Source organism: Myodes glareolus, chromosome X (genome assembly GCF_982192425.1).
Source record: "Myodes glareolus chromosome X, mMyoGla1.1, whole genome shotgun sequence".
NCBI lineage: Eukaryota > Metazoa > Chordata > Mammalia > Rodentia > Cricetidae > Myodes > Myodes glareolus.
Genome location: NC_142053.1, coordinates 110,227,379 through 110,241,430, shown reverse-complemented (window position 1 = coordinate 110,241,430; position 14,052 = coordinate 110,227,379). Strand labels below are relative to the sequence as shown.

The 14,052-nt window shown below is 43.9% G+C and overlaps 1 long non-coding RNA gene across 1 annotated transcript; it reads right to left on the bottom strand.

The window, feature by feature from the left end:
- Positions 1 to 2,264: 2,264 nt before the first annotated feature.
- LOC125408137 (uncharacterized) lies at positions 2,265 to 5,542 on the bottom strand. Its single transcript, XR_007234392.2, has 3 exons — positions 5,418 to 5,542; positions 2,795 to 2,879; positions 2,265 to 2,507 (listed from the first exon to the last, which is right to left on the bottom strand). It is a non-coding gene; the product is annotated as an uncharacterized LOC125408137 (long non-coding RNA).
- Between the last annotated feature and the right edge of the window lie 8,510 nt (positions 5,543 to 14,052).

The window sequence follows — 14,052 nt, the reverse complement described above, 5'->3', positions numbered from 1 at the left end:
ACAGTCCAGAAGACAAGATGGAGGCGAAAGTATCAGCCTCGCATTTGCTTGAACTTTATTCACACTTGCTTAAAACAAGAACTTATTCCACGCACCCTGCTAAAAGCCATGGCTTTCACACTCAGACGTAGTAAATAAAAAGCTCACCCAGGCAGACCGCAATGGAGGTGGCTTGCATTCTAATTGAGAGACTCTATGCCTCAACCATTCTCCTGACAGATTGAGAGACGGAAGAAAGCCATCAGCCGCTGCCAGAGCATAGAGAAGCAAGGGACCAAGTGAGGGCAACTTGTGTCTGGCTAAGACACCCTTCTGTTTTCTTGAGTTAGCATAGGGGAAGAGAATGCCTCCAGCCATTGCACGCAACTTCAAGTGCACGCATGCAAACCCTGCACAGTTCAAGGGAGGGGCCCTTCAGGCCCAAAGAGAACGTCTATTTTGGGACTTGTGGTCGTGACCACAGTGTTCTACCTTCAGTAAACTGCACATGTTGTGATCAGAACTTTGACACCAATGGCAACTGGGTGACCAGATACTAATTCTTTTTTTTTTTAAGAGGTGGGGGTGTTTTTGAGACAGGGCCTCAACTGGGTTCTGTATCTGAGGTAGACCTTGAATTCCTGATCCTCCTGCCTCTACCATCCAAGTGCTGAGGTTACTTACAGCCCTGCACCACCACCAACTCTCTCGGGTATTTGTTCTGTAGAGACACTAGATTCAGTAGTAGGAGAGGTTGAAAGTCTTCTGGTCTCATATTCCAACTACTCACAGCAGTCCCATCGTTCTGCTGGTCATGTACTGTCTCCTATCTCAGACAAGGCATCCTTGTAAGTCCTTCTGTTAAACTGCATCGTTTTAGTCCGTGGAGGTGTCCCAATTTCTCCCCAAGTCTCCTAGGGAGGAGCCAAACCAGACAGATATACAGCCTCCTCTCCATTGTCTTCTGCCTGCGTCAGCATCTGCAGGGGAGTTCTAACGCGTTCATAAATAGCTTAAAATATTAGAGACAAAGAAAGTTGTATTACATTTTGCAATCTTTATCACAGGCCACATGAAACGGGAAGTTCCCAGGGCTTTCTCACAAGTGACTGATAAATAGTACTAGTTTCAGTATAACCTTCAGGTACATCGGGATTCGGAAGCATTCACACAAGATGGATGCAATGGCTTACCCAGGACTCTAATACTCATCCCATGAAACCCTTAACATGTGAACAAAGGTCTTTTGTTTTTCTCATATTTTTGTTTGCTTAGTGTAGCATCTAAAGGTACCACACAAAGAATGGCAAGCTGGATCCTGTTGACAAAACGCCGGGTGTAGACCCTTTCCTCAACTGCTCTTAAAGATGGAGCATTTTCCCTTGAGCAGGCATCCCTGTGGCTCCACTTAGGGAAGGGAAGAACGTTTCATACTCTAATAGCTGAGAGCAATCTCTTTTGGGAAATGACGGTAAAGGGGAAGCCCTTTTATCTGTCTTCTGTTATTAATCTGCTCCTGGTTCCAATCAATACTATTTATCACTGCTGAACAAGCATTAACAGAGAGTCTGAAAGGGCTCTAACATCACTTCTAAGATGCTCAAATGTCTACAAACCAAGCTTTCAGATCCTAGTTGTTTTGAGTGGAGCTTTTCCCTCCAAGGCAGATGATGCTCATACTTTAGGATGCATGGGTATGAGCTTTGCAAGCAGGTTCCATTTCCATTATGAACTAAAAAGCAAGCAACCAAAAAACTTCCTGTACCATTAATGTGGACTGCAGCCACACTGTAAGAATTCAAGATGGTACATCTTGTGCAAGAGGAGAGGTAGCTTTTGTTATCTTTTCAAAACTTTACAGTGTAGGCAAAGGAAACAGATCTAGCCCACAACATCTGAAATGGAGGAGGACTTCTCTTATTCTCCTTCCAGTTTTCAAGTTCTCATTTTCAAGGGCATGCATTTTAATAAATAACCTTAGAGATACTTAGAAATACTTCCCAGTTTTTTAAAAAAAAGCATTTATGTGGGTCATAAAAGCACATACCCTTAATTCCAACACTCAGGAGGCAGAGGCAGGAGAACCTCTGAGTTTGACCAACCTGGTTTACAGAGTGAGTTCCAGGCCAGTCAAAGCCACACAGTGAGACCCTGTCTCAGAAAAATCATTTCTGCAGCTAATGCTTGATTGGCCACTGTTGTATCCTGTCTTAAGAAACCATGTCTGTCAGCATCTTAACTGTCTTATTCCTCTGTTATAAAAAGGAAAATAAATCATCAAGCAGTGGTGGCTCACGCCTTTAATCCCAGAATTCAGGAGACAGAGACAACTCCACTAGTCGCATGCAGCAGCCAAGAGTACTCTACTTAGCCGGCTGCTCTAGGTTGGTGGTGCAGACAGGGGAATAAAATTGGTAGAGAAACAAGCAGAACTCGACTTCCTCGGTTCCTTCCGGGCTTAACATGGGTGCGTCCTTTCCTGCAAGGCACCTGCATGCTCTGTGGCATGACTTCCGGCCAGAGACTTCCTGTAAAGGGAGGGGGGAGAGAAAAGGAAAACCAGGTAGTATTGCTTGCTGCTTGCCCCTGGTTTGTGCTCTTGTCTGGTGTTTTCTCCTGTTTTTGGTTTTCAGGAGTGTCCCAGGCAGAGGTACTTGTTATTCTCTGCGCGCTGGAAATCTCTTTTAACTACAGATTTGCTTGGAAAATTCGAAACTAACGTTTAGACTGATGTTAAGGTAGAAGTTAGTCCAGCCTAGTGGGAGGGAAGAGTCTTCAGGGCCAAACACCACTCAAACTCAGTTATATTAAATACCTGCGTGCGCTCATCACAGACTCATAAGTAGATCCGGACACTGGAGAATCATTTCTCTGATATAAACATCCTGATTTCATTTGTTCTACCGAAGGAAAAAAAAGGACCTTCATTATCTCCAATGCAGTAGCAGCATAGACCTGGTGAATATTCTTTCTTCTAATGGATTAAAGGGCTAACCCAGGGTTTTACAAACTGTCACTTTATTTCTAGATTGGAAGAGCTTACTGGAGATAATTGGTGGCTTTAGTGAAAATTTCGACACCAGCTTTTGCTCAACTATTTTAGTGCTATTGTTTCTTTCCTTAAAAGTGACCTTGGAGGTCACAGCCTTGCTCCTTTGCCGGGCAGATAAGGAAAGCAAAGACCAGTGTTATGGAGATCAGTGCCGACAACAATCGTCCCCAGCTAACCCATCGCTGCTCTCTGTGCAAACCCGGCTAGCAGTGCTCCGGACTTTCTGTATTTACATTCCCCAAGGATCTTGGGCTTCATATCTGAATAGCATTCAGTTTCCTACTAAAAAAGACCCCAAGCTCTATTTCCTTTTCAGGTCAGCGAGTCAAAAGAGCCACTGCTGAGGAGGACTGACGCATAGGTGGCTAGACTTGGGATCGTCCTGCCTGGTTTCAGCATGCATTTTGTTCTTTTCCCTCAAACTGGAGAACAATAAGCAAGTGAGATAGTTTCTTTTAACAAAAAAAATACAACAAAACACCTTTGCTTATTTTTGCCTCACTTGTAATTTTAGCAAGTTTGGCCAATTGATACTAAAGCTGCTACCAAATTATGTTATTACTTCAGTTTCAGTGATTTGGCTGGACATGTTACAATCTCTAGAACAGCAAAAGTTCCAGTGAAACATATTTAAGGAGATTGTTGAAGAGTCTATTTACTTGAATACGTCATGCTTGCATTTATCTGTTGGTTTCTATGCTGTAAGACAGAGGAAGTTTGGCTATTGTTTTACCAGACTGTTCTGGTTAATTGCACCAGTTGGGAAGATGTTTCAAGTGGCTTTATATTTAGGACTGGAGGTAGGATACAGATGTCTTCCTCTGGACCCTTGGTAACACGAGGAATCTGATAATTTTTGTAGGGACTAGGATGGACAGGACACTTTTAGGAGCAGCCTTGGCTTCTACACAGGCAGTGGTAGCTCCTGCTTCCCACCTCTTCCCCCCCAATAGTGACAGTGTAAAATGGCTCCAGACAAGGGCAAATGTTTCCCCTACCGTCTTGTCCTCTCCCTTGGGTAGAGAGTCTCTGCATTGCATGATGTAGGGTTTCCGAGAGAGCACTCATGCTACATTGCTGAGGAATGTCATGGTCCCTACCAGCTCTCCTGGCCAGCATTCAAAAGATTTTATGTTAATCAAGGGGAAGTATTGCTTCCTAGCAATTGAAGGAATTTTGTTTTTCACTACCCAACGAAAGGTTGCCATTTGTTACAAAATGCAAGGTTGCATGTGAGTTTTTACTTGCAAAATCTTTTCTTGTCCTAAACAACTCTACCCTAGAAACACAATGGCTTCCCCTATGTTTACTAACAGAGCCCTCTGACCACTAACCTCAGTGCTATACTAAGAATGACCTTGGGCTACGGACAAAGCTTGTTTTGTGCGGTTGGAAACACTAACAGTCAGTCTTTCTGTCTCTCACACAGACAGACAGACAGACAGACACACACACACACACACAAATGCATGCATGTGTGCACATGCCATCTACCCCCTGCTTCTTGAGCTTTGCTTTCCCAGGTGGAATTCGAGTGAGTGGTGGGTGCCAGGACAGTGGGATAGAGTCTCAGTGCATTTTTTAAGCAAAGAATGGTAACTAAGCAACACAGCAATTCTTCCTAGTTCAAAGCTGAAACTAGATGCTCAAGAACTCCCTAGCAAAATTCTGCTATCAGGTTTGTTGCTGTTTGTGTGGTACTAGATATTAAACTGGAGGCTTCACATATACTAGATTTTGTTGTTTAAAAGGCAGGCGTGTTCCCTGGCAGGCTCGCAGAGCAGCTGCTACTCCGACAAGGATGGCTGTGGGTCCCTGCAAGATCTCCAGGGTGGCAGGCTGGTCCTTCCATGCGCCCGGACGAGTCAGGTGGGTGGGTACGGCGGATAAAAGGCTCACAGGCCATAGTAAATAGACGTAAGGCTAAGCATAAGGGTAAACATTTATTACTTAAAGAAGAAGGAGAGAAAGAAAGGCAGAAATAGAAAAGAGGACAGAGAGAGAGGAAAAACACGTGTGCACACGCCAAGAGATGGGGATAGAAGAAAGAAAGTTAAGATGGTGACCAGGAGGTCAGAAGTCGCTGGGAGTGGGCGTGGCTTGCCCTTAAAGGGACCAGAGCAAAAGAATAACACTAGACAAGTGCTCTACCACTGAGATACAGTCCCAGTCCTTTTTAAATTATTGCTACCACCACCCATCATCATCATCATTGGGGGTCTTTGAGACAGAGTCTCACTATATGGCCCTGGCTGGCCATAGTATAGCCTTGAACTTGGGAATAATTCTCTTTTGTTTCTATCTTCCAAGAGCTAGGGCAACAAGGGTGTAATGCCTGTATTGTTTGGGACAGTCTCTTTGTTGCCTAGGCCGATCTTTAACTTACCTTACAATCCTTCTGCTTGCACCAAGCGCAGCCTGCTCTCACTCTCAGATACTTGGTGACCTTCTGCCACCACTGCCCTCAATTTCCTGAAATATGGGACAAACAGAAGCACATTTTCATCCTTAATGACAGTACTGAGGGAAAGGTTCTAGCATGTCTGGCCTCTGCATTCTTTTCTTTAGCTTCAGAGAATGTCTGACCACAGTACAGATCCAAATCAATAGAAACTCCATAAAACAAAACAAAACAAACAAAAAGCACAGCCACTGGAAGATCATAAAGCTGTTTTCTAATCCCAGGGCCCCTTAGGCAAGGCCATGTGTAAGTCTGCGGCCTGCCTTTCTGAAAGCAACTTCCTGTACTTGTACAAAAATATTTCTGACAGTGATCCATTTCTAAACTCTCGTCCTTTCTTTTTCTCTGTTCCTCCCCCGCTCCCCCCCCCCCCAGACTTTCATTCGTTTGAAGCTAGCTCCACTTGTCTTCCTTAAGTAATTCCTTGTGTTTCTGGACTTCTCACAATCATTATTAACATGTTGCAAATTATTTTACCTTATTCATCTATCTATTTATTTATTTGTGTGTGCATGTGTTTGTGTGTGTGTGTATGTGTGTGTGTGTGTATGTAATATACATCCACCTATGCTTGCCATGGCACATGTGTGGAGGTCAGAGGACAACTTCCAGGAATCTGTTCTCTCCTTCACTCATGTGGGTATCGGGGATCTCTATTTCAGGGAATCAGCCTGGTAATAAGCTTCTTTACTGGCTGAGCCATTACACCAGGTCCTTTCAAAAATTTCATGAATAAATGAAGCTTTAGAAAGACTTTTCTGAGGGCTAGAGAGATGGCTCAGTGGTTAAGAGCACTGACTACTTTTCCAGAGAACCCAGGTTTAATTCCCAGGGCCCCACATGACAGCTAACAACTGTCTGTAACTCTAAGGACTGACATCCTCACAAAGACATAGACACAGGCAAAACGCAAATGCACATAAAATACAAAAGTAAATTATTAATAAAAGAAAAAGAAAAACATTTCTGGGGCTGGAGCTGTTAGTCAGTAAGTAGAGGGCCTCCTAAGAATGAGTTCTCATAAAGCGAGTGTTGTGTCTAACAGGCCTATAATCGCAACACTGCGGAGGTGGAAGCAGGAGAGTCAGAAGCTCAAGATCATTCTTGACTACGAAGCGAGCTCAAAGTCACTCTTTGAATACAAGAAACCTTGTGTCAGAAAGAACGAAAGAAAGAAAGAAAGAAAGAAAGAAAGAAAGAAAGAAAGAAAGAAAGGAAGGAAGAAATAAAAGAAAAGAAAGCAGGAAGGAAGCAGATAATGCTGCTTTGTCCCCTACTCTTAGAAACTAAGTAGATCTGGGATCAAAGTAGAAGCAATATTTTTTCTTTCTTTCTTTCCTTCTTTCTTCTTTTTCTCCTTCTCCTTCTCCTTCTTTTGAGACAGGGTCTCTCTGTGTAGCCCTGGCTGTCCTAGAACTCACTCTGTAGACCAGACTAGCCTGTGACTCTGGGATCCACTTACTTTGCCTCCTGAGTATTGGGTATAAAAGTGTATGAAATCACACCTAGCTACTGCATTTTTCTCTAAGGTGCTTTCTCTTAATAGAAAGTGTTGTACGCTTATGCCACCTTCTTTATAACTTTCTTTTTATTACTTTTTTTAGAGTAGCATGACAAATAATGTATTCCATCATAGCATCTTTATCTAAGTGTGTGTCGGATTAATAGCTTTCAACCCAGATTCCTTCCTGCAGCCTCAAAGCTCATGTGACGTGTGATAAAGGAGACTGGTTTTTAACTTAAGTCTAAATGAGCTAAGGCCTCCATGGAATATGTAAACGTTAGCAGAGAATAAAAAGCCATAAAGTCGCTTCTCTATTAGATTTGAGACTTCATTTTCTGTGGATATTTCCCTCAATTGATTCTGTTGTCATGTGTAATTCTTTGTTATTTGATTTTGTAGACCTTTTAAAAAATTAACATAAATCAAGCCCAGAATGGGAAAGTTATTAAAATCCTTTCTTGATGGAGCCACATTCTAGTCATTGGGGAGGGGAGGGAGAAAGGGAATGCACAGAGCAAAGCGGTTACAATAGACAGTTCACCAAGAAGGAAAGCGGTCAGGTAGACTAGGATGAAAGGGATGGTAGTTAAATGTTGGTGTTTGGAAATAGGAGGAGATGGGGAAGCTAGGCTTCTTAGAAATAAAATCTTACCCGAGAAGTGAGAAAGGCAGCCTAGTGGGTATTGGAAGAAGTCTCTTCCAGTCTGGGGGCAAATCCTCAGAGGCAGTAAATGTGTCTGGCAAGCTAGAGGTCATCAGTTAGAAGTTTGTCAGTGCGCTAAGTTTCTTCCAAGCAAAAGGAACCGTTAGTCTAGGGGAGTGAGAGGTGACAATGGGTCTGGCTTAGAAAGGAATCGCATAAGAGCCCAGGGTGTCCAATGAAGGAGTAGAGAAAGTTGGAGAGATTCTTTTCCCTTTATTATTTCTTTGTGTGTATGTGGGAGAGGGGCACAGTCACACCACTGTGTGAAGGGCGAGACAGAGGACAGCTTGCAGGAATTTATTCTCTCCTTCCACCATGTAGGCTCCTGGGATCAAACTCAGATCATTCGTCTGAATGGCAGACCCTTTTGCTCTGTGAGTTAGCTCACTAGTGCTCGAGAAGTGATTTTTAACATATACTGAAGCATGGGAGCTAATAGAAAGAGAGACACTGGGGGAAAGAATAAGACACACCCAAGAGCATGGATGTGGGTTTCTTAGAGGTTAGTTCCAGTTAATTGTCGCGATTTGAGCCGTAAAAACATTTGAGTGCATTCTGAAGTTACTATCTTCAAAGACTTGTGAAGGACTGTAAAGGAGACCAGAGTGGTTTCTGAGGTGGGCTGACTAGCATTGCAAGCTGAAAACTAACACCCTAGATCACGGGTGTGACATGGTAAGATCGGGTAGCTTAACTGTAAACAATTTACACTCTTGTCTGTGAGCTTACCTGAAAACTGCAGCTCCCCAGCTAGGAGCTAACAGCACTAACCTCAAGGTCGAATAGGTCTAGGCTATTTTAGCAACATTATCTTCTGGAGAGATGGCAGTGGAGTAAATACTGCTCACCCATGCTCGTCCAGTTCCCAGCACCTACCGGGCAGCTCCCAAACACCTGTAACTCCAGTTCTAGGGGATGCAATGTCTTCTTCTGGCCTCCAAGGGTGCGTACACACATGTGCATATACTCTCACACAGAGTAGTGCATATTTAAAGATAAAGCATAAATTCTAAAACATATCTCTGCCTACAAGGAATATTGTCTCCACATAGGCAGCCTTCATCGGGCATGACGGCATGCTGGAATTCCTGAGTTCCAGGTGGTGAGAGGCTTCAGCCAAAGGCTGGAGTGAAGGGCTTTTCCCTTTTCCTTTCTCCTGTGTTTCTACCTAGCCTCAATTCTGCCTCCCAAGCGCACCATGGTGTCTTTTTACTAGAAATTAACCATTATAAAGTGAACAATTCTACATTCACAGTATCGTTTAATTTCATCTCTCTTTAATTCCAGGACGTTTTCATCACCCCAAAGGGAAACCCCATACTGCTCAGCGGGCAGCCTCTGTCTTCTTATTTTTTCAATACTCGACAACCAGAAATCTTCGTTCTTTATGGTTTTGCTTTTCCGAGACGTTTTATCCAGTATGTGGTCTGTCACGGCTCATTTCTTTCATTTAGCACACTATGTTGGTAGCTCATCCTTATTGCAGTATATATCAGTGCCTCACTCTTTTCTGTGGCTGAGATTTTTCCATTCTATGGCTATACCACAATCTTTTTATCTATTCCGCAGTTGAAGTTGACCTATTATTATAATTAGAGGTTTTTAAGCAGAAAAGAGAGATGACTTTGAGTCTATTTTACACAGTATGTATTGGACTGTTTTAGAGCAAGAGAGTTCATGTGATAGGTTCCAAATAATGATTCTCTTGCCTTATTCACTTGCCACTCCACCACATGCCACTACCTGTTCGGACATTTAGGATATCACCTGCTCCCAGCAGAGCCACTTCTTCCACCCCAAACAGCTTACAGGAGCCAGTGCCCGCAGCCATTTGGACAGCAAAGTCAGGTCTTAGGGCCTGTCACAAGTGTGTCTACCTGATGAATTATCTTGCTCACCCCGTTTCTTTAATTCTCAAAATTTATCCAGTCTGCTGGCAGAGAAAGCCCAGTCAGCCATTAACTGTGTGTCCTTGGTTATCTGAAGACTGAATGTTCCTCACAGTTTACATCGGGAGTTATCCTGTGAAAGGCGGACTGTTGTCCAATAATCTTTCTGTACACTGTGAATGTGCATTACCCATTGGCTAATAAAAAGCTGACAGGTCAGTAGCCTGGCAGGAAGCTAGGTGGCAAAACCAACTGAGAGTGATGGGAAGGAGGACAGAGCCAGAGGGGTCATCAGACAGGTGCAGAGGGATCAGGAGATGAACCTGCCATGCTAACAAAGGTACCACCATGTGGCAGAGAGTAAATAAGGAATATGGGTGAACTTAAAAATTAAGAGCTGGTTAGGAGGAAGTCTAAGTTGTTGGCCAACTTAATAAATAATATTAAGTCTCGGGGTGGTAATTTGGAAACAGTTGCCAGAATGGGAGCAGGCGGTTGGGACAGGAAAACTTCTGACTACAGTGGACCGTGATATTTTAAGAAGGAAACTGAAAGAAAACCCAGGTAAACTAAATCCAACACTTGGGGTTAGATTACATCCTAAATGAAGAAAGTAGGCCCAGGGAAGGCCTCCTTGCTCTTGGAAAGAGTTTCCAGCCTACTGGTTGTTCAGTCACCAAGGAGTTCTGAATGATGGAATTACTCCTATCAGGAAAATGAGAGCGGTTCCAGGTGCCTCTGCCTCCCAACTCTGCGTGCACCTGTTCCTGTTGAAAAGGCAGGGGAGGCCCTGCTGAACCCCCAATTCAGGCTAGCGCTACAATGTTGCCTTTGCCGCAGAGAGCATCCTTCAGATTTCTTCCCTGCCATTGCTCTAAAGAAACCGGAGTCTGAGGCAGAAAAGGATGTGTGGGATGGCCAGCCCTGCTGCTCCCCTCTCTCCGGTGCTCTCCGTGAGGTCCAGGGAAGATGAGCTGGTTGCCTTTGTGGTTTCTGGAACATGATGGGCCGTGAGCCAGATGGCAATGGGAGGCTGAGGAGAAAAGAAAGAGGGTGGCCCATGACAGAAAAATGCTTTGTGTAGTATATAGATAAAAATCAATTCGAGTTTCATGGTTCTCCAAAGAACAAATTTTCATTAAGATGGCATCGTATCCAGTAGATGTCTTGCCCACATCACAGGTGATTAAGTACTAGGTGATGGAGATGCTCTTGTGGGTACTCTTTCCAATTTTTAGTTTTGCTTTACTTGAAAACAATATTATGGTAATCACTTCCAAGTTGACAACATGAATTCTGTAGAGAACAAGTACTGACTAGAAGAAAGCGCCATTTTAAAGCCAGAAGCGCGTGCGTGTCTATATGACCCCAACCATCAAAGAAACTAAAGCTTGAACGGCTTGAGCCACTTCCTTGCCCATCTGCTAGGACCAGAATCTAGATGTTTGATATGGTAGGTTCAGTACTTTCTTTTTCACATCTCTCTTTTCTTCTCAAGTGTCTCATATCACCCAGGCTGGTGTCAAACAGCAGGCGCAGTCAAAGACAACCTTGAACTTGGGATCCTCTGTCTCCATGTTCCAAGTACTAGTAAACTAGACACATGCCACCATACCCAGCTTTAGTTCTTTCTTTACTATCTAACCAAAATGGTTGGTTTATAAGCGAATTCTTGGAAAATGGCATATGTATGGATGGCCCTGCTTGTGTTTGTCAAATCACTCATCCCTAGACATTCTGGAGTTATTTCTGTATAATTTCCCGTATTAGTTTCATCGCATGGGGGCTAGTGTAGCGACAGTGTTGGGAGGAGGGCGGAAATGGAAACTTTTATAATTTAATAAACTTTGAAAAAAAAGATATTCAGAAGCAAAAATATAAAAAAGATGACTCTGAGGTCATCATCATCATCATTTATGTCCTAGCAATGCTGAACATGCATGAACAGCCCATTTATGGTGGCTCTCCAGTTGTTCCTATCCTGGGCAGGTCCTAGATGCGTGTGTTATTGGTCTCCCTGTAGCTGCCTTCTTGATGGCGAGACTGGAAACAACCAGTTAGGTCCTCTGGAAACCTGGGGGATTTAGAAAGGGCATGGAAAGAGGTCTAGCTGGTTGGCTAAAGGTTATCACACAAAGAGGAAGCGGCCTGGTCAGTCGTTCTCATCAACCCAGACCATGAAACCCAGCATGATCAAGTTCAGTGACACAAGCTCTGAGGTTAGATGACCTAAATTCAAATTTTGCTCACGTGACCTTTCTCACGTCTCTTAGCTACCCTATACTTCAGTCTAACACCTGCAGCATGGTTACAACAATTCTTCCCTCAGAAGGTGGCTGTGGGAATCAAGTTATTTGCAAGATACGAAGTCATAAGGAGAGTTCCTGACTCATATTATATGCTGGTGAATGTCAACTTGAAAAGATCTTAGTTGGGGCTAGGGAAATAGTTCAATGGAGAAAGCAAATACCAGCAAACAGTAGAACCCAAGTTCAGATATCTCGTACCCATACAAATTGCAGGTATATGCAGCAGCCCACCTGGAATCCCAGAAGTCAATAGGCGGGGGATCACTAGAGCAAGCTTGCTTACTAGATGACTTCAATTGGCAAGCACTGGCTTCGAGTGAGAGAGTCTATCTGCCCCAATACATAAAGTGGAGAGTGATCAAAATGAGCCCGACGTCAGCATCAGTGGACTTGTATCCTAGCTGGGGAACCTGAAATGTAGGGGAGCCAATCTTTTCTTTATAAGTTGTCCATAAGTTTGACCTTTTTCCTGGGGAGGAATATTACCTTTACCGTGGTGGGCCAGGTTTGGTAGACTACACTAATCTATGCCCTGGGAAAAAGCTCTCCCATTCTTTCCAAGGCTGTTCCCTATACAAACAATCCTCGAGAAGACAGTTAGGGAGACATATGTGGAGATGGTGTTGACTCAACCCTCCTTACACTAGTCTGACTGATGTACCTTGTACTCTGATCAAAAGCTGACTGAAAGTGTAGCATTAAGGATTTGTGAGTCACCCTCCACCTTACACCGTTGAGACGGGTTCTCCCATTTGGCACAGAGCTCGCCAGTTTGGCTCGTCTAGCAAGCCAGCTTTCTCCAGGGATATCCCCATCACTGTCTCCGAAATTCTAGGATGACAGTTAGCCACACCCACCTACTATTTCTATATCTGCTAGGGACCTGAACTTTGCTCTTGCTGCTATAGTGGCAAGTGCTTTCTCCACTGACTCATGTTGCCAGCCCCAACTAAGGTCTTTTAATACGTTAAAAGAATTCTAAAGTCGGGAAATCTAGTAGAAACCAAATTCTTTAGCACTGAACCTAACAGAACCTTCCAGGTGCTCATGCATACTATGCACCTTCAGAAAAAAAGAACAGTTTGAAGTTGTTACCATTTAGTGCCTCTCCAACCCTTCCCACACATACTTGGGAGAACTGTCTGGAGATCTACTTCAATGCTTCGGAACGCGCCATGCATGCGTGAGGCTGAGGCTGATCTCTGACACGGAGAAAAGAAGAAAAGAACCACCTGGGGGTCTGGTTAAGTGTTGATTCAGTGGGTCTAACGTTGGACAAGACATTCTGAATATCTAACGCGTTCAAGGAAGTTTAATGTGATTTTCAAATGGGGATACTTGATCTAATGTGGAGCCGGATGACTGGAGGGCATAGGTTTCAAGTGGGCTCAAAGTTTTCTAAGCTTCTTATATATTGTCACCTTGAGTTGTCCGCATCCTGATTGGCTGTTCTCCCACAGGTGATGACCGTGGACAGAAAGTTAATATCACATGACAAGAAGACATTCAGAGCACAAGGAAATTATTCAGCTGCACTTTACCTTGCAGTCCTATACCTTCAAATTCTGGTTCCATGGTCTGCACACAGGTTAGAATCCACAGTCTGCTGTCAGCCATGCTTTTTAAACTCCTGATTGCCAGGTGTCTTCCAGCATAGTAAACAAAGAATCCCCTAAACTGGGGACTGTAGACTGTAAAAGTTCCTCCAGTGATTCTAATGGAAATTTACCCTTAAACCTCTGAGGGACGTCAGTGAAGGAAGTGAAAGCCATAATAGCCGTAAGTGGAGCATAAAGCCCCAGACTACACCTGCTTTCTTCTCTTCCACATCCCTGATGCTGCCGCGAAGAACTGAGAGAAGAGAGAAGAGCAAACGCAGGTTCATTTCCTTCTGAGCATCACCGCCGCTCAGCGCTGTAGCTCATGTCTGGGACAAGTGATTCTACTATTTGGGAAGCACCGAAAACTCCTTAAGTAGGACTTTTGAGGAGGATGAAATGAGTTACGCTGTATTTGTGATAAGTTACACACAGCATGATCTCAAGTACTGCATTGAATAAAATAATCCTGCAGTAGGGGACTGTGAAGGTAATATTTCCGGGTTTGGGCCATAGCTCTCTGCAGTTGCTAGCTGGGGCACCACAGGGAGCAAGCG